Raw genomic sequence first — 19,656 nt, forward strand, 5'->3', positions numbered from 1 at the left:
TGGACTTCTAAGACCAAAGAGACGAGAGTAAGAAAAAAAGTTCAAGAAAGCCACATCCTGTCATCAACCACAGACTGACCAACAGCCTGATTAATGAAAGACTGTCGTTTGGATTTTTTTCTCTTTTGTTTTGATGGAATACATAATAACTAACCCACATCAATCTTCCTTCCTCAACAGTGCACTGATAGGCAGAACCCTAGTTTAATATCTCACCATACTCCAGTGTCCTTGGCAATGCAGCATCCCTTTGTTTTGACCTGGTAGGAGTCTTGGTCTTGAAAAGTTTGACCAATGGTGTCAACTAGGTCCTGGAGACAATGACAATGAACCAAACCTTATTGATTGTGCAAAGGCCTCCTTATTAATGCACTAGTCGGACCACAGCTGGAATACTGTGAACAATTTTGGATGCCTTATTTGAGGAAATATATACTCTCATTTGAGGTAGTCCAGAGCAGATTCACCAAGCTGATATTAGGTATCAAGGGACTGTCTTATGAGGACAGTTGGTGAATGATGCCCGTACTTGGAATGTGGAAGAATTCTTGGGGAACATGACAAGTTAGATACAGAGAGGTTGTTTCCCTTTGTGGCAGAGTCCTGGACCAGAAGGCTATCTCTGAATAATGGGTTGTATGTTCAAGACGGAGATGAAGAGGAACTTCTTTAACAGTAGTGATTCTGCGGAATTCTTTATTGCAGAGAGCTGATGAGGCTGGGGCATTAGGTACATTTAAGGCTGAGAACGATTTTTAATCAGTAAGGGAATCAATGACTATGGAGCAAAGGCAGAAAAGAAGTTGAGTATAAACAATTCAACCATGATCTCAGTGAACAGCAGAGGCAGACTTGAAGGGCTGAACAGCCTGCTTCTGCACCTGCATCTTAAAGTTTGGCAGCTGTGCCAGAATTGGGAGAGATGTCTCACAGCAGAGTTGTTATATTCTAGGAAACCTACCTTATGGGCAATTTTCCAGAAACCATCACCTTCCCTATGTATGTCCTGTCACAACAGTGGCATCGGAGTACATGGTGAGGACAATGCAGGAGAGAGAGAACCTGCACAGTTACTGCCTTTGCTGTTTGAATTCGTGTATTGCTGGACATCGGAGTGCATCTGGGAAAATTAACAAACAGTGAAATTCACAACAAATCTTGGAGGAACTGTTGGGCGAAGTTCACAGCACAGAATCAGATAAGTTAATTGTTGTTTTAAGTCTGTCTAAGAGAAAGGCTGCTGTAGTGAGTATAGTGGATTCTTTCTTGAATTATCCTCACTATAGGAGGAAGTCAAATATCTCATGCATTTTGTATTTGCAAATCTGCCTGCTGTACTTTAAAAGCAACCTCCAAATCTGCAATGTTTGCTTGCTAATCATAAAATTTTATTTTAATGTTTTTTTTTAGCTCTCCTGTTGGTTCATACTCTTATCAAAAGTGTACAGATGACTGATAATTCATTGTTCTATTTTGCACTAATACATTGGTGCCTCGGAATCCGACTTTAATTCGTTCCAGGAGGCTGTTCCGATTGCGAAAAGTTCTGATTCCAAAACTATTTTCCCCATAAGAAATAATGGAAAGTGAATTGATCCGTTTCTGGACCCCAAAAAAACACCTTTTCAAGACACTTTTAACTGCAAATACACATGGTTGCGGTAAAATGAGTAAATAACCTAAATATCAAGTATTTGATATATGTCTCAGTTGAAGTAAATAGAGCACAGGAGACAGAATTGTCGTTCTCACGGACTTCCTCTTACTCTTATTTGCTTCACTACTCTTCTTGGGTGCCATGGTGAATGCACAAGGGTGATAATTAAAAAAAACAGCACAAATCAAGGTGGAAACATGATGTAAACTAGTGATGGATACACGAGAGATGCTTTCACGATACTTCCCGGGACGAACTGAACAAACAATGTGCAACCTGAACGGTACGTAGTGTTCGGATTCTGAAAATGTGTTTGGATTTTAGGGAAACTTTTCTTGAAATGATTGTTCGGATTCTGGGGTCAGCACTGTATATTGAATGAGCCAATAAAATGACATAAGTAATATAGAGACAAGAAGTAAGCCTGCGCCAGCATTCAATAAAATCATGGCTGACCTAATTGTAACCTTAAATCCACATTTCAACCATCTCTGATAACCTTTCACCCCTTTGCTTAACAAACATCTATCCACCTACCTAAAAGTATTCAAGAACTCTGTTTCCACCCTCCTTTTCATGATATCAGCTCCAAAGACTCCCTGATTGGAAGTGTGTAGACTGCAGCTATTAAAAATGAGCTGTTATTTGTTATTTTCTCCTTCCCTGTTTTGTACACCCGTTTTCATTCTTGAGCCCAGTTCTAACAACAATGGTCATTTCCCACTAATTCTACAAAAACTTCATTTATATTTATATTTCAGCTTCAATGTAGAAACCTGCCCCAAGTTGCTTTACAGAGTGCAATCAGATGAAAATAAACACCAAACAAAGGTGATATTAGGCATGGTGATTAAAAGCTTGATCCAAGTGCAAGGTCTTAAGTTGTAGAGGGGGAATGCTAGAGTTTAAAGGCCTGAACAGCTGAAGACATAGCGATTGATGATGGCCGAAAGAGGTGGAAGATACCACAGAAGTAAAAGAAGTCAGTGGAGGCACCTATCAGTCAGGGATTCCTGAAACAGTAAGCCCAGGGTGTGGTCAGGTGGGCAGCAGGTGAAATGGCAACAAGATTGGTTAAGAGTTACAATCAAGAATGCTGGGAGCTTTGGTCACGCTAGTTTAAACTCTCACCTTGGTTAGAAGTGCAGTCAGGACACGCTGGAGCTTATACTGTAAGCTGTAACCTGCAGTTTCCTGTTGGCCAAGTGAGAGAGGTGTCTCAGTGGTCTGCTTGACACACTGACACCACTACCACCACCTTATATGAAGTACGGTTTGTGGCTGTTTACGACTCGCTATAAACATTTGGGAGTTGTTATTAGTAAATTCCATTGGCTGGAATCGACCATTATGATCAGGTTTGTTCAATTCATTGGCTGAGTGTCAGAGAGGTTCCTGGACGTTGAGCACATTTTGTGATAACAGTTAGGAGGATAAAGGTTTTGGCAGGAATGAGCCTTGGGACCAACATTTGAGAAGCACAAGCCCTGAAGTTATCTTCAGAGAAGACAAAGACCCATGAGGCAAGATCCATACCAAGAGCAAAGTTGGCTGCTTCACTCAAATCACGTCAGTATGTATTTCAAGCAAAATTTAGAGTTAGTGTTAAATGTAGCTTAACTTAAAATAAGGTCAAGTGAAGTTAAATGAAGTAAAAAGTAAATGTTACAACAAATGTTTTTTTAACCCCTACACTGCCGCCTAACTGCGGTAGTGCTTATTACGAATGTGATTTATCTTGAGTCTTGGTACCTAAAGGGTTAAATAAAGAAAGGTTTATTTAATTAAAATCCAAATTGACTTCCCTGTCTTTTGTTATCACGCAAAGGGAAAACACCTGGGAGAATTGTTTGTGTGTGTATGTGTATTTTTCTGTATTCGGGGGGGGGGGGGGGGGGGGGGGGAGGTGGGGTTTGGGGTGTGATATTAGCGAGGCAAGGCAAGGAGGTGACATTAAGAACCAATTTCTAGATTGGAGTGCTGTGGGAACTTAGAGGCAAAGGATGTTGGTGAGCACCAGAACACTGGGTGAGAGAGAAAAGGCAGGAGAATGGGATTGAGACACAAATCAATGAGCAATGACCAAACTCAAAGCAGCAAACCAATGGGCCAAATGACTTAATTCTGTTCCAGTATCAGTGGTATTACATAGAGGGACTTGGGGGAAGTTAGGATACAGGAAACCAAGTGGCTGTTCTTCATTCTTGGGCCTAGACCGTGAACATCAGCAGGTTATTCCCACTGTCGGTCGGTGTGGTGACTCAGTGGTTAGCACTGCTGCCTCACAGCGCCAGGGACTTTGGTTCAACTCCATGCTATCTACATGGAGTTTGCACATTATCCCTGTGTCTGCATGGGTTTCCTCCAGGTGCTCAGGTTTCCTCCCACAGTCCAAAGATGTGCAGGTTAGGTGAATTGGCCGTGCTAAATTACCCATAGTGTTAGGGATGTGTAGGTTAGGTACATTAGTCAGGAATAATGTAGAATAATAGGGTAGGGGAATGGATCTGGATTGGTGTGGACTTGTTGGGCCAAATGGCCTGTTTCCACACTGTAGGGATTCTATGATTATTCCGATGAGGGGGTTCCACTGTGTCCTTTGCTCACTTCTATGTATATGCAATCCTGGTTAGACGACAGTGGGAGCACTTGGCCTCTCTATTGTATCAGGAATATTATGTCATTGGAGGAGATTCAAAGTATGTTTCTTACAATCAGATCAGAACTGAAGGGTTAATTGTTTTGGGAAAGGTAGAAACTAACAGACTGCAGCACGATTTATAAAAGTGTTGAAAATTATGAAAGAGCTTGACAAAGTTGGCATCAAGATGTTTTCAGTTGCAAAACAAAACCAAATCTAGAGACCATAAATTCAAAAGGATGGCTAAGAAATCAGATAAGGAATTTCTTTCAGTAGAGTGTGGTGAGAATGTGCAACTTGCTACCAGATGGAGTAGTTGACATGAATGCTATTTAAGGGAAAATTAGTTACACACATGGAGGTGAAAGAAATGGGAGGATGGGAGATTACAGTTAGAAGTAGTTCAGGAAGAGACTGATAGAGTATATAAATATCGACATGTACCTTTTCGGCCAATTGTCCTGTAGTTGAGCTTATAACCACTTAGCAATTACTTTTCCACAAGGTTTGAGAAGATTTGTAGCTCAGGTTGAGCTTCTGGATGTAGGTTTGCTCGCTGAGCAGGAAGGCTTGTTTTCAGACGTTTCATCACCATTCAGTGAGCCTCTGGATGAAGCACTGGTGGCGTGGCACACTTTCTATTTGTATTTAGGTTTCCTTGGGTATGTGATGTCATTTCCTGTGGTGATGTAATTTCATGTTCATTTTCTCAGGGGGTGGTAAATGGGATCCAAGTTGATGTGTTTGTTGATAGAGTTCTGGTTGGAATGCCATGCCTCTAGGAATTGTTGTGCGTGTCAGAAGTCAGATGCTGGAGATTAGATTCAAGATTAGAGTGTTGCTGGAAAAGCACAGCAGTTCAGGCAGCATCTGAGGAGCAGGAAAATCGATATTTCAGGCAAAAGCTCTTCATCAGGCTTTTGCCCGAAATATCGATTTTCTTGCTACTCGGATGCTGCCTGACCTGCTGTGCTTTTCCAGCACCACTCTAATCTTGATTCTCGTGAATGTGTCGGACCCACTCTCACTGGTATCCTTACATACAGATGAGGAAGGACAACACATCCATTCCAAGTCAAGCCAAACAGAGACACGCATGAGAATTCCTAGAAGCATGGCATTCCAACCAGAACTCTATCAACAAACACACGGACTTGGATCACATTTACTACCCCTGAGGGGAAAAAAAACAGGAAATGGCATCACCATGGGAAATGGCATCACTGACCCAAGGAAACCTAAACACACAAATAGAATGCAGGCCATGTCACCAGTGCTTCATCCAGAGGCTCATTGATGATGTTACCTAGTATGGTGACGAAACGTCTGAAATCGAATCTTCCAGCTCAGTTAGCAATTCTACATCCAGAATTACTTTTCCAGTGGGGATCACATGATAGTGACCAAGAGCACTAATCAGGCCAATTTCCTGACAACCTTAGAAGAAAAATACTGCGGATGCTGAAAATCTGAAACAAAAACAGGAATTTTTGGAGAAACTCAGCAGGTCAGGTAACATCTGTGGGGAGAGAAACAGAGTTAACGTTTAGTGCCCAGTGACACTTCTTCAGAATGGAAGAAGGGATTGGTCAGAAGTCATACTAAGCTCAAAATGTTAACTCCGCTTCTCTCTTCACAGATGCTGCCTGAGCTTCTCCAGCACTTTCTGTTTTTGTTTCAGATTTCCAGTATTCCTTTCAGTTGTACCCTTTGTCATCTTAAACCGTTTGAGATTAACCAATTCAGCACTAACCCACACAATGTATCTGAAGTGTTTCCCACAGCTTACAAAATGACTCTCAGGGAACTTTCCACATTGGTTACTCATTTTAAAATAAATATTCTGTATTAATCTTGGGTGTAATTTTAGATTTATGCTTTAATCTAGCTCCATCCTCATGTCACCCCAAAGGTCTTCACAGTCAGTGAGTTACTATGGCAGCATGCTCAACCGTGATATCATCAAACTTGGCTGCCAATTTGTGGTCATAGAGGTGCCATGGAGTGTAATCGAGTCAATATTTTCTTAGTATTGATCGGGGTTGGGGTTAGGTGGATAATGTCAAGGGCATCTCCCCTGCTTTGCTTCCTTTAGTACCATGGAACTTCTTCACTTTCAACTGAAGAGGGAGATGAGCCTCAGTTTGACATATCATCAGACAGATGGTGCCTCTGATTCACAGAATTATTATGGTGCAGAAGGTGGCCATTCAGCCTTGCACTAGTTCTATTACTTCATGCCAATCTCCTACATTTTCCCCATATCCCACCATTACTACCCAAATAACCATTCACTGCCCTGCTAAATACCTCAACAGAATTTGGGCGGCATAGTGGCAAGCACTGCTGCCTCAGAGTGCCAGAGAGCCGGGTTCAATTCTCACCCCCGGCGACTGTGTGGAGTTTGCACATTCTCCCCTTGTCTGTGTGGGTTTGCTCCGGTTTCCTCCCACAGTCCAAAAATGTGCAGGTTAGGTGAATTGGCCATGCTAAACTGCCCATAGTGTTAGGTGAAGGGGTAAATGTAGGGGAATGGGTCTGGGTGGGTTACGCTTAGGAGGGTCGGTGTAGGCTTGTTGGGCCAAAGGGCCTGTTTCCACTCTTAAGTAATCTAAAATAACTGCATTTCCAGGCAGGGCATTCCATGCCCTAACTAATCACTGTGAAATTCATTATACTCACATTTTGCTTGCTTTCTTTGTACATTACTTCAAATCTAGCTCCCCTCCTACCCCATCACTCTTATTCCTTTCACAGGAGGGAACAGCTTCTCCCTATGCTCTGATGAAGAGTCACCTAGACTCGGAACGTTAGCTTGCACTCTCTCCACGGATGCTGCCTGACTTGCTGTAATTTCCAGCAATTTTATTTGTTGACAGAACACTGCCTCATTACTGCACTGAGTGTGTCAGCCTGGATTTTATGCTCCAGGTTTTGGAGTGAGAATTAAAACTCCAATCTTGCGCTTAAATGTACAATTCCACTCTATAAACCCATGTTTCATTTGCTGCTAACCTGTCCCTTTAAGGCCATCTAAGACCATCCTGTGGTGATGTGTTTGGGTTTGTTCAGAAGTATAAGGTACCTCCTAACCCTGGCCCCACTCCTCAGGAACAGAGTGAAATATTTTAAATGATAATGGTGTAGCACAACAGGAGAGGTTGGGCTTGATTTCCTTCGAGCAGATAAGCATGAAGAGAGATTTAATCAAACTGGCCAATGTGACTAAGGATTTAAACCAAAGGCACAATGAGGGTAAAGTCTTTTTGCAGAGCAATTGCCATTGTCTGGAATGTGCTGTCTGAAAGGATGGTGGAAGCAGATTCAATAGTGCATCTCAAAAAGAGAATTAAATAAATGCTTGAAGGGGAAAACATTGCAGGGTGTAGCAGCGTCCTGGCTGCTAAAACACAGAGAGGTTGCTAACTTGGCCAAACAGCAAGGGATGTTGGGTACATTGATCAAGTAAAACAAAACCCACACACCACACACACGGCAAACACAGTGGCCAGGTGCTAATGACATTAGCATAATCTAAAAGGCAACAATTATCCTGGGTTGAGAGTGTGGTGCTGGAAAAGCACAGCAGGTCAGGCAGCATCCGAGGAGCAGGAGAATCGACGTTTTCGCCATAAGCCCTTCATCAGGTGCAAGGCTTGTGTGTTGGGGGGCTGAGAGAGAAATGGGAGGGGGTGAAGGTAGCTGATAATGCAATAGGTAGGTGAAGGTGAGGAAGAAGGTCATAAGTCAGAGAGGAAGGTGGAGCGAATAGATGGGAAAGGTGATGGACAAGTCCGAGACAGACATATCCCCAACAACTTATCCATGAAACAAAGGAGAGCCTAGACAGAAAGGCATTATATCCCCTGTGACACAAACAAACAAACAGTAACATGCCATCCAAATAACTGATTCCGTTTCAAACTATTAAGAGAGTCTTCCTGATTGGCCAGAACTATAGTGTGTTCCAAAAAATGAACTCTAAAGACCTGCAGACCACTCTGGAATTTTCTGGAAGCCTAGAGAACAGACCAGCATTGCAAGGGGCAGGGATCCACTGACCATCCAGAGAAAGCAGCTTCGCAGAGACAGAGCCAGATCCAGAGTCAGAGCCAGGGACACAGATAGAGACAGAGCCAAACCCAGAGCCAGAGATAAAGACGTGACTGAGATAGAGACAGAGCACGACTGTATAAACCTACAAGAGACTTGGGAAGTATTATAAATTTAAGGGTTCAAAGTTTGTGAGAAGATTTGTAGCTCGGGGTGCTCGAACAGAACCACAGCAAATTTAAGGGGTTGAATAGGATTAGAGATAGTTTAGTTTTGTAGTAAAAGCTTTGTAAATTGTTTCTTAACAAAGTTGGGATTGTTTTGCATTAGCACCGGCTTGTGTTCATATTGATTTGACCGCTTTGATTTTGTGGGACACCTGGACAAATTCATTCATAACATTCAGGTCAGAGTTGTCTCACTAGACAACAAAGGCAACAGAGCAAGAGCAGGGGAATTGGAACAACTGTTCATTCTCGCATTGATACTATTTGGTGGTAATATAAAGCATGGTATGAATCAAGAAATTAGAGGTGCATGTAACAAGGGCAGTACTGTAATCATGAGAGATTTTCTATCAAGACTAGGAACTTTAATTAGCACCAACTCTATGAGAATGGATTTCTGGAATGCATGTAAGTTTCTCGAGGAGTATGTTGAAAAAGATTCTATTTTAGATGGAGTATTTTGCATTTGAAATGGCTAATTAATAATTAAAAAGTAGCCTTATGGGAAGAGTGACCATAATATATCGAATTTTACAATTTCCATTATAACTCCCCTTCCCTGGAATTTCTATTGTGTCACTTACATTTGAATACAGCTCAGTGACTGAGCAACTATGAGAGAATTAGTCAGTCCAATTTGTAAATATTCTGTTCTAAGATTCAGTGAAACAGAACCTCTCGATAGCTTTATTAAGGAGGCTGATTATCTCTGAGTTGATCCATTTTATATGTAAATTAGAAACTCAATCTTGAATCATTGTGCAATTTTCCAGCACATTTCAAGAGCAAACAAAGCATTTGTGTTTTTCTGAAATGCACTGGGCTGCTTTATTCCCTTGCAATCAAATACAGATTAAATTTTCATAATTTTGTGATGACTACATTGTAAATTTAATCTTTTAGTGACCTCCACACATCAGCTGTTGCTGTCGGCTATGACATTTTGGATTCCATGGCAACCTATCCAGTATCTTGCAAAAGATCAGACTTCAAGCTCATTAATATAAAAAACACCATGCCATACTGTCTTTAAGAAAGGTTACAATAACAATACTTGCATCATGGTTTTAATAGAATAACGGCCTTGTGGAAAGAGTTGGGTCTGTACCTTGCTCTGCAGGGAATAGCTGATCTCAGCTGAGGACCGAAGATTGAGATGCCAAAATTGGATTAAGCCTCCTCAGAAAGGGATGGGGATGGGAAGGATTCACTCTCCTAATAATGCCCCAGTCCTTTGGTTAAGCAGAATAAAGTATGGATAACAAGCAAAGGTTCATGCAAAGCTATATTTTGAAAACATTATTTCAGGGATATGAGCATTAATGATAAGAACTGACATAACTCCACAAAGGCTGATACCATCAAATCACCCTTTATTTACATGTGCACAGTACATGACACTGACCCAGCTGCCTCAGAGCCAGCTCTCAGAGTGAACCTGACCCCTGACACTCCTGTTTGTTTTTTTTCTTTTTCTCTTTCCTTTTTCTTTTTTTCTTTTTCTTTTTCCCCCAGCACCCATGGTGTGTGTGTGTGCAGGTGCGAGACCTTGTGTTTTTTCTTTTTTTTCTTTTTATTTTTTTGCCCCCACACTACCGCCTAACTGCGGTAGTGCTTATTTTTTTCCCTCAGCACCCATGGTGTGTGTGTGCAGATACACTCCTGTTTGTATCTGTCAGCTAAGGTTCCCTGATTGGACCAGGTTAACAAATTGGCCACTCATATTCCATGAAATTCACCTGGCTGACCTCGTTACAATCACCACATGTCTTTTCCATTGCTAAATACTCTCAAGAGAGTGGTGCTGAGCCACCATCTTGAACTGCTACCATCCAAGTGGTGTAAAGACACCCACAATACTTTTAGACAGGAAATTCCAGGATTTGGAACAAGTGACACTGAAGGAGTGGAGATATATTTCCAAATGTTCTGCTTTCCATCAAACAATCTCAGACCAAAATTCCTTTTATTCATGGTGGGGGGGATGTATTTATTGCCCATTCACTAATAGCCCTGTAGAAGGCAGTGGTGAGCAGCTGTGTTGACCCATTGCAGCTGTTGTGGTGTAGGTAGACTTAGGGAGGGAGTTCCAGGATTTTGATCCAGCGACACTGAATGGACAGTAATATATTTCCAAGTCAGGATGGCATGTGGTTTGAAGGGGAACTTGCAGGTGGTAGGTTTCCCTACGTGTCTGCTGCCCTTGTCCTTTTAGATGATCCTGGTTATGGGTTTATTACTGGAAGCTTGGTGAGTTGCAGCAGCGTACCTGTAGGTGGTACACACTGCTGTCTCTTTGTCTCAGCAGGGGAGGGAACGTGAAGGTGAATGGATGTGCCATCAATGAAGCAGATTGCTTTGTCCTGGATGGTGTTGAGTTTCTTGACTTTTGTTAGAACTGCACCCATCAAGGCGAGTGGAGAATTCCATCACACTCCTGACTTGTTAGGTCGAACATGCAGCATGGGCCCAACCAGTCCATGCTAGCATTTATACTTCACTCAAGTCTCCAACCATCCTTCCTCATCAAACTATCAGCAAAAGTCTATATTCCTCTCTCTCTCTCTCTCTCTCTCTCTCTCGCTTGTTTATCTAGCTTTCCTCTGATGCACCTTACCATCTATCTTGTTGCTCCCCATTGGAGCAAGGTCTACAACCTCACCACTCTCTGACAAGGTAATTTCATTTGAATTACCGTTTAATTTCTTGGTGGCTATCTTACATTTATAGCCAATCAGTTTTTCTGTTGGCCAAAGGCAGCATCATTCTCTTCCTTATTGAAGAGAAACCAGGCCCAGCTGTTCATCCTCACTGAATTACATTGGCCCTGTAAAAGTTTCCTGCCCCCTCTCCAATGCCTCGACTTCTGCTGATAAAACAACCAGAACTGACCGCAGCACTCCCGAGTGTGCTCTAACATGCCTCAGACACCACTGTGCTGCCCCCTCTCAATGGCCTGCTGGGGTAAAGCCTGACCATGGATGATCACGTAGCATTGTCAGGAATTGCGTCTGAATAATATGATGCGAAATTATCACACCAGACAATTGCTTGATTTGCTACGCTTGCCCCCAGACGCTTGCGAGGGAGCTCTTTCACAGGGTCAGCTGGGTAGGTTCTGCGTTTGTCATATCATGTCAATATTAAGCAAGATGCTCCCAGACTATTTTTAGTTTATGCTCAGTATTGGGCACAGAGGAAAACATTTGATTCAAGCACATAACACATTTATTTCTATGACTGCCTGAGGCACTCACTGAAATCTGGTTGGAAAATTCTGATTTGACTAGCCCCTACCTAGCAAGTGCTAGTTTTAGCCAGCTGTGCTCAATACAGAGCTCCTTCAAAAGATAAAGTGGCAACTGGACTATTTCGATTTGGGGCTCGTTTCAATTTTCAATATCTTAGCAACTCAGAATTCATCCTGACATTTCCCGAAACTGCTATTCATGTCCCATAGCACCAGGGGTATAAAAGATGAGAGAGCACAGGTAAGAGACAGAGTCAATGAGAGTGAGTGAAAGTCTGCAAATGAGAGAAAATGAGACGGAGAGAATGCATGTGAGAAGTCAAGAGAGTGTGAGAAAGAGAGGGAGAAAGAAAGAGGAGCGAGAGAGAGACACTCAGACAGACAGGGAGAATGAGTTAACTCAATTTCATAGAATCATAGCATCCCTACAATGTAGAAATAGGCCATTTGGCCTATCAAGTCTCAGTAACCCTCCAAAGAGCAGCCCACCCCACTACCCTATCGCTGTAACCCTGCATTTCCCACAGCCAATCCATCTAACCTGCATATCCCTGGACATTATGGGGCAATTTAGCATGGTCCATCCACTTAACCTGCGCATCTTTGGACAGTGGGAGGAAATTGGAGCACCCAGACGAACCCCACACAGAGATGTGGTGGTTTTAGGTGCACAGGATAACAATGTTCATTGGAGTATTATAAACCCGGGTTCAATTCCCACCTTGAGGAGAAAGTGAGGTCTGCAGATGCTGGAGATCAGAGATGGAAATGTGTTGCTGGAAAAGGGCTAATCCTGAAGAAGGGCTAATGCCCGAAACGTCGATTCTCCTGTTCCCTAGATGCTGCCTGACCTGCTGCGCTTTTCCAGCAACACATTTCCATCTCAATTCCCACCTTGGCCAACTGTCTGTGTGGAGTTTGCACATTCTCCCAGTGTCTGCTTGGGTTTCCTCCCACAGTCCAAAGCTGTGCAGGTTAGGTGGATTGGCCATGCTAAATTGCCCACAGTGTTCGGTGCATTAATCAGAGGGAAATGGATCTGGGTGGGTTGCTCTTCGGAGGGTCGGTGTGGACTTGTTAGGTTGAAGGGACTGTTTCCACACTGTAGGGAACCTTGTTAAAATGGAGACAGGCTATGGACGTTTGTGGTACAGTGATAGCTCTGGGTCAGTAGGTCTGGGTTCAAGTCCCACCTACCCCAGAGATGTGTCATAACATCTCTGAACCAGTGGAGTAGAAATATCTAGAGCCAGGCAAGGGAAGGTTGCAATGCAAGGTGTTAGAGCCAGCTACCTCCTGGTTAAAGTACAGGGGATGGGGAGTGGTAAAGCAGCCTGTGTGATGCACAGAACATGATGGGTTCATATGTGTTAGCAATTACAATTAGGCATCTGCTTATCTGTAAAAGTGTTTCTGACATCCACAACCATCCCTTACGAGAAAGAACCAGTACAGAACTTGTTCCAGATGCCCTCTTACTTCAATGTTGCCAGGATTCTCTCTTGTTGCACTCTGCTAAATGCCACCTCAATAGAATAGTCACTCTCACCTCTCCCCACACTAAACACTAAAAGGAAACTGGTCTACAGCTGAAGCACTGTAACCAAAGAGCTGGAAGGTCAGCGTCCAGCTTTCTCTCAGCTGTTGCAGACACAGAGGGGAGACTTGGTAGAAGTCTTTAAAATTATGAGATTTGAGTTGACGCTCAGAATCTTCTTTCCCCCCAGAATTGAAATGTCTAAGTGTTTACGGTGGCAAGTGTTTACGGTCAGAGGGGAAAGGTCAAAGGATACGTGAGAGCAGGTTTTTTTTTTACACAGGGAGTGGTAGGAGTCTGGTAGGCACTGCCAGGGCTGGTGGTGGTGGCAGATACCATAGGGACATTTAAGAGATTCTTAGGTAAACACGTGGATACGCAAGGAATGGAGGGATATGGATCGAGGGCAGGCAGAAGGGATTAGTTTCATTTGGCATAACGTTCATCACACCATGAGTCGAAGGGCCCGTTGCTGTGCTATACAGTTCTATGTTCTATGGAGGGCTGAATGGCCTCTTTCTGTGCTCCTATGCCCTCAGTGATGTGCACATTGGAAACTATTTGATCACAGCATGTGATTCAATACTTATTCCAGCAGCAAACCTGTGCTCGAAACAGGACTCTAAGAGAGTATTCACAAACTGCAGTGAAGATGGAAAAGGCGAAGACTGTAATATTTGCAACAATCCATCTCGACTTCTCCCTGAGCATTACACCAGCTGTCACTCCAGTGAGCTGCGAGATACTTGAGACACAGTACTGAAGGCTTGTGCTGCAGGGTTAGCCACATACCTTTCCCCAGGCCATTCCAACGTAGTCACATTGTCTATGTTTTCGGGTAGATGCTGACAATGGTTCAGGTAGATCTTGCCCTGAAACAGTAGGATGAATCCAACCTGGCCAATTACTGTCGAATTGACCTTGATTATCAGCAAAAGTGATGCAAGGGATTATTGACAGTGTCACAGGTTCACAGAAGGGTTGCAGAGTTGCTGCTCGGGCTCTTCAAAAGCATCATTACCTTGTGCCAATCTCCTCCTTTCTCCTCAGACTCTTGCACATTACTTTTAACCAAATGCCCCTCCTGAAAGCCTCAGTTGAACCTGCCTCCAGCACAGCTCCAGTCAAAGTGCATTCCAGACCCTAACTACTCACTGAGTGAAAACATTTTTCTTCATTTTACCTTAGATTCAAAAAGTGAAGTCCAAAAGAAGCAATGTTCTTTCAATTTTGTTCCTTTTCCAAATGGGAACAGCGTATCCCTCTCTACTCTATCCAGCCCACTCATGATTTTGAAGAGCTCAAATCAAAATTCTTCTCAGCCTCCTTCTCTCCAAGAAGAACAGTCCCAACTTCCTCAATCTATCTTCAGTGGCCACAAGGATCGGTGCTGGGTCCTCTACTTTTCATCATTTATATAAATAATTTGGATGTGAGTATAAGAGGTATAGTTAGTAAGTTTGCAGATGACACCAAAATTGGAGGTGTAGTGGACAGTGAAGAGGGTTACCTCAGATTACAACAGGATCTGGACCTGATGGGCCAATGGGCTGAGAAGCGGCAGATGGAGTTTAATTTAGATAAATGTGAGGTGCTACATTTTGGGAAAGCAAATCTTAGCAGGACTTATACACTTAACGGTCCTAGGAAGTGTTGCTGAACAAAGAGACCTTGGAGTGCAGGTTCATAGCTCCTTGAAAGTGGAGTTGCAGGTAGATAGGATAGTGAAGGAGGTATTTGGTATGCTTTCCTTTATTGGTCAGAGTATTGAGTACAGGAGTTGGGAGGTCATGTTGCGGCTGTACAGGGCATGGGTTAGGTCACTGTTGGAATATTGTGTGCAATTCTGGTCTCCTTCCTATCAGAAAGATGTTGTGAAACTTGCAAGGGTTCAGAAAAGATTTACAATGATGTGCCAGGGTTGGAGGATTTGAGCTATAAGGAGAGGCTGAATAGGCTGGTGCTGTTTTTCCTGGAGCGTCGGAAACTGAGGGGTGACCTTATAGATGTTTATAAAATCATGAGGGACATGGATAGGGTAAGTAGACAAAGTCTTTGCCCTGGGTGGTGGAGTCCAGAACTAGAGGGCATAGATTTAGGGTGAGAGGGGAAAGATATAAAAGAGACCTAAGGGCCAACTTTTTCATGCAGAGGGTGGTACATGTATGGAATGAGCTGCCAGAGGAAGTTGTGGAGGCAGGTACAATTGCAACATTTAAAAGGCATCTGGATAGGTATATGAACAGGAAGGGTTTGGAGGGATATGGGCTGGGTGCTGGCAGGTGGGACGAGATTGGGTTGGAATATCTGGTCGGCCTGGACGGGTTGGACCGAAGGGTCTGCTTCTGTGCTGTACATCTCTATGACTCTATGGGGAAACTTCTCATTCCTGGAACTGATCTTGTAGACCGCTTCTACACTCTCTCCAATGCCTTTCCATCCTTCCTGTAATGTGATTCATGGAAATCAATACACCTGTCAAGAGGAAGTTACACAGCAATAATTTGTTCAGTTTGTATTCTGTTATGGCCACGCAGCTCCCTAGCTCATTACAGCCTTGGACCAAGATTGAAAATGAGCTGAACTCCAGAAGGTCAGGGGAGAGTGACTGCCATTAAGATCAAGCTCCCAATGAAGATCATGTGACATTAAGGAGCCCTGGCAAAATCGAAGCAAATGGGGATTGGGGGAAAAGGCTATGTTGGTTGAAGTCATATCTAGCTCAAAAGAAGTTGGTTATGGTTGTTGGAGGTCAGTCATCTCAGTCCTACATATTATTACAAGCAATTTCTCAAGGTCTTCAGCTTCAGCTGTTTGAACAATGATCCTATCTCCATCACAAGGTCAGAACTGATGATTAGAGTGTTCAGTACTGTTTGCAACTCCTCAGATATTGAAGCAATCCTACAAGCAGCAAGACCTGGATAACATTCAGACTAGGTCTGCTAAGTGGCAAGAAACACTCGCATCACACAAGTAGCAGACAATGATGTAACCATCTCACCCCTGACATTCAATAGCATTACTATACCACTCCCACAACCTGCAATTTAATAACGACCAATTCTTACTGGGGAGGTGTTGACATGTTTGTAAGTCACTAAACTCGTGATCCAAAACCCCAGTTAACATTCTGGGGACAAGGATTTGAACCTCACCATGGCAGTCAGTGAAAGTTAAATTTCAACTTTGAGAATGCCAGCCTTGTTGTGACACTGTGATCATTGTTGATTGTTGTAAAAATCCATCTGATTCACTAATGTCCTTTAGGGAAGGAAATCTGCCATTCTTACTTGGTCGGGCCTACATGTGACTCCAGACCGACAGCAATGTGACTGACTCTTAACTGCCCGCTGGGTAATAAATGCTGGCCTAGCCAGTGATGGTCACATCCTATCAACAAATCAAAAGAGAAGCTTCTTAGTGACAAATCATGAAAATTGACTCCCTGCAGAACTCTGCTCTGTTCCTTTAAAGTTAAAAATCGCACAACATCTGGTTATAGTTACCTGATGAAGGAGCTCTGAAAGCTCGTACTTCCAAATAAACCTGTTGGACTATAACCTGATGTTGTGTGATTTTTAACTTTGTCCACCCCCCGGCTCCTCCACATTACAGCTGTTCCTTTAAGATAATGCAATGGGAATGTTATTTAGTATTTACCTTGGGGGGGGGGGGGGGGGGGGGGAGAGAAGGTTTTAGTTTAATACTCCATCCAAAATACTGTGCCCTCCGTCAGTACTGCAAAGGGATTATCAGTTTAGATAATATTCTCAAGTCTCTGAAGTGGGACTTCAACCTTCTGGCTTAGAGGTGAAGAGTATTACCAATCAGCATGTTACATTTGTAGAGCTCTCTGTGACTGGCAGACTCCTTTGTGACCATTAACCTGTGTCGTTTGGACTAGAGTGTTGTCTTCTGTTAGGCTATCAAACTGCCTTTACCTCCAGGACTCGAGCTTAGCTAAAAAAATAATTTAAAGAGTGATTAAAATATGCAGCTGGGCCTTGGGGAGATCTTTTGCTGAAACTTGAGCTGTCTGTCATTGAAGCTGTAAATAAAAAGTACAAAGGAAGCTCAAGGTCATTGTTTTAATAATTCGCCTCTCGGTCTTGAATGAAATATTAAAGGAGGAAAATTTAACATCTCGATTCTAACACTGGGCTCTCTTCCACTAGTTTGATAAACTCATCCAGCCACACAAACTTGGCAAGATGGGATTTACTGCTTTGTGCTGTTCATCTTTGTCAAGTTAACTACAAGATTTCAGATTCACTTGGAGGAGTAAGGGTTACAATTGGCTTTTTATTTGATCAGAGTGAATCAGCAATGATCATCAGATAAGAATCTGCACCATCACATTATGTATTGTTATTCTTTCTGATTAAAGGTCATCAAGACTTGAAACATGAACTCTTCCTTCTCTTTCTCTCACCACAACTACAGCCTAACTTGCTCCAGATCTTTGTTTTGTATCTCACAATTTATCTGGGGTGAGCGCTTTGGATGTCTCCTGTCACAGGAACATAGAAAATGTGTGGGAGGAGGTCATTTGGTCCTTCGAGCCTGCAGCACCATTCAGTATGATCATGGCTGATCCTGTAATTTCAGTATCTCACTGCTCGCTTTCTCTCTCTCTTTTGGCAGAAAGGGCCAATATCCCTTTGTGTTGCCCGACGTCGAGCTAAATCAATTCACAAATTATCAAAATTCCAGGCCATTAGGTCTGGAATTTGGCTGAGAAAGGACCTCACCTTCTGGGCTTCATGTGAGACAGCTCACAATGACTGTAAAATGCAAAGTGACCAGGGTTCCAGAGCGTTCTCTCTCATTAGGAAGAAATGATTGGGGTGGGGGTGGTTTAACCCAAGGGTCACCACACCTCAGTGGTAACATCACTCTGCATCGCAAACCGGCCACCTGAGCTAACTGACAGCCAGGGAACAGGAAGTTTGGGTTAAACAGTAAGAACAGTCAAATGTCTCACCTACAGAAGATAAGCTTGATCTGTTTGGGTTTGAGCAGGAAGGGAAGGTTGTTGAATTTGGACAACATGCTTCAGGCATATTGAGAAATAATTTAATTGATTTAAAAATGTTTCCTTATAGGAGATGAGGAGGAATCCAAATCCTGTTCTGTATCCATTGATTCCTGATTCACAGCAGCATTAGTAAAGTAACAAGAGGTGATTTTGTGCTGACTGCAATATCTCTACACGAGCGGTAATTATTTTTAATTTCGCTCATGGGGATACCAGCGACACTGGCATGGTTGGCATTTATTGCCCTTTACTAACTGTCCTACTGGCTCCACAGTGTGATCAATCCAACCCTGTGTGTGTAGATGGTTACCATGCTTTCCCCCTTGTGTACTGGTCTGCTTCTTGTTTTGCAATTCACAGCCCAGTTTGGGCCATTCGTTCCGCACCTCAATACAGACTTGGTTCAAACATGGACAAAACAACTGAATTCCAGAGGTGAGGTCAGAGTGACAGCCCTTGACGTCAACGCTGCATCTGACTGAGTGTGGCATCAAGGAGCCCAGAATTAAACTGGAATCAACAGGAATCAGGGGGGTAAACTCTCCGCGTGTTGGAGTCATACCTGGTACATAGGTTGCGGTTATTCGAGGTCAGTCATCTCAGCTCCAGGACATCTCTGCAGGAGTTTCTCAGGGTAGTGTGCTAGGCCCAACCACCTTCAGCTGCTTCATCATTTACCTGCCCTCCATCTTAAGATCTGAAGTGAAGATGTTCACTGATGATTGCACCACTCCTGACTCCTCAGATACTGAAGCAGTCCATGCTCAAACACAACAAGATCTGGACAATGTCCAGGCTTGGGCTGACAAGTGGCAAGTAACATTCACACCACAGAAATGCCAGGCAATAACCATTATCAATAAGAGCCAATCTAACCACTGACCCTTGGCATGCAATGGTGTTACCATCACTGAATCCCCTACTATCAACATCCTGGGAGTTATCATTGACCAGCAACTCACTGGACTCATTACATAATTGCAGGGACTACAAGAGCATGTCAAAGGTTAGGAATACTGTGATAACTCACCTCCTGACTCCACCATCCACAAGGCAAAAGTCAGGAATATGATGGAATATTCCCCACTTGCCTGGAATAGTGCAGCTCCAACACTCAAGAAGCTTGACACCATCCAAAGCAAAGCAGCCTGCTTGATCAACACCACATCCACAAACATCCACTCCCTCCATGACCAATGCTTGGTAGCAGCAGTGTGTACTATCTACAAGAGGCACTGCAGAAATTCAAA

Source organism: Chiloscyllium plagiosum, unplaced genomic scaffold (assembly GCF_037043375.1).
Source record: "Chiloscyllium plagiosum isolate Xiang-an unplaced genomic scaffold, Cpla_swu_hap1 HiC_scaffold_22, whole genome shotgun sequence".
Lineage (NCBI taxonomy): Eukaryota > Metazoa > Chordata > Chondrichthyes > Orectolobiformes > Hemiscylliidae > Chiloscyllium > Chiloscyllium plagiosum.